Raw genomic sequence first — 1,537 nt, forward strand, 5'->3', positions numbered from 1 at the left:
TGAATTATTAAACTTCCTGAAACCAAATGTCCAAACCTCACACTGAATGTTCATATCCAGCATTCTTATTCGCATTTGGAAACTCTAATGATTGAAAATGCTAAATTTTTAGGTCCTCTACAAATTTTTGGACTACTTTAGCAAGTTTGACTGGGAACATATTGTATTTGTTTAACTGGTCCTGCTCGCATATCATCTTTGCCAGAAATTGTGGGTAAGCAACTTCTTGCTAACTGTGGTCTGTCATTATATGTTTCTTTGCATTATTTCATCAAGATGATTTCATGTTCCTTTTGCAGTTGAGGTTCCTGAAAATGATGGTGGTGAGTTACTGCTCAACAATGATTTTCTTAGATATTGTGTCAAAATGTTTTCTGTTTCTTCAAGACGGTATGACATGAACTCCAGAACCTTTCAACAAAAGCATCTTACCATAGTTGATCCTCTGAAGGAAAATAAAAATCTTGGCCGTAGTGTCAGCAAAGGTAATGCAATTTGTATTTTTTATTCACTAATTATTATTTTTCCATGGTTTTTGTCCTGTTTGTGCTCCCTTATATCAAATGTTATTGTATGTTGAAGCTTTGACATCTTTCTGAAGATTTGATCATGATAAATTCATGCCGATACCGAGGAATGCAATGCATGCATAAGTGTACATATTATTTGATTTTGCGAACCCTAAGTCTTAAACTTTTAACCTGATAATTATGATATCGTCCTAACAAAACTGTTAAACTCAAATTAGTGACCCAAAGCCCGTGTTGATTTCCATCTTGGATTGCTTTGTGCAGGAAATTTCTATACGATACGGAGTGCTTTCACATATGGTGCTAGGAAGCTCAAGAGAATACTTTTGCAGTTAGACGATAAAATTGTTGCCGAGCTTCATAATTTTTTTGCCAACACTTTGGGTCGACATGGAAATAGGCAGAGGCCTGATGTTCAAGATCTTAGTCCAGTAGCTAGCTGTAATAGTTTTTGTCATAGTAACTTTACTTTTGTTATTGCTAATGAGTATGAATATTTAAATATAATATATTTTGCAATTATATTATTGATGCATTATATTATAGGTTTATTGCATGTATGCGATATTAATTAGCTGATAAATTTATTATATTATAGGTTTAATGTAGGTATGTGAAATAAATTAATTAGCGGGTACTTTTTTTAAAAATATTAAAATTTAGCAACAGACAAATATTGTAGTAAATCCGTAGCTAACTATCAAATAAAATAAAAAATATTCACGAAATAGAGACGGAAAAAATCCGTACAAACAGTATGTTTCTGACCCTTCAAATATTTATTTAGACATGGGGTAATTAAATTTCTGAATAGAAATCCTTTCGAAAGACAAGTTTTCCTGATATGGAAGAAATATAATCAAGAAAATAGCCGATCAATGACCCCATATAGTTGTTCAAACTTGAGCTTATCTATTATGTCTCTTTCTGTTAATTAGAGGTCATGAAATATATGATGTGCTGCAAAGAATTGTAAAATGACAATCTAATGAAAAGGATAGTTGTAA

At 31.9% G+C, this 1,537-nt stretch overlaps 1 long non-coding RNA gene across 1 annotated transcript; it reads left to right on the forward strand.

Moving 5' to 3' along the window:
• Positions 1-125: 125 nt before the first annotated feature.
• Positions 126-877, forward strand: LOC116007824. The gene is made up of 3 exons (XR_004095359.1): positions 126-214; positions 300-485; positions 795-877. It is a non-coding gene; the product is annotated as an uncharacterized LOC116007824 (long non-coding RNA).
• The last annotated feature ends 660 nt before the right edge of the window (positions 878-1,537 follow it).

This window comes from Ipomoea triloba, chromosome 16, assembly GCF_003576645.1.
Source record: "Ipomoea triloba cultivar NCNSP0323 chromosome 16, ASM357664v1".
NCBI classification, from domain to species: Eukaryota; Viridiplantae; Streptophyta; class Magnoliopsida; order Solanales; family Convolvulaceae; genus Ipomoea; species Ipomoea triloba.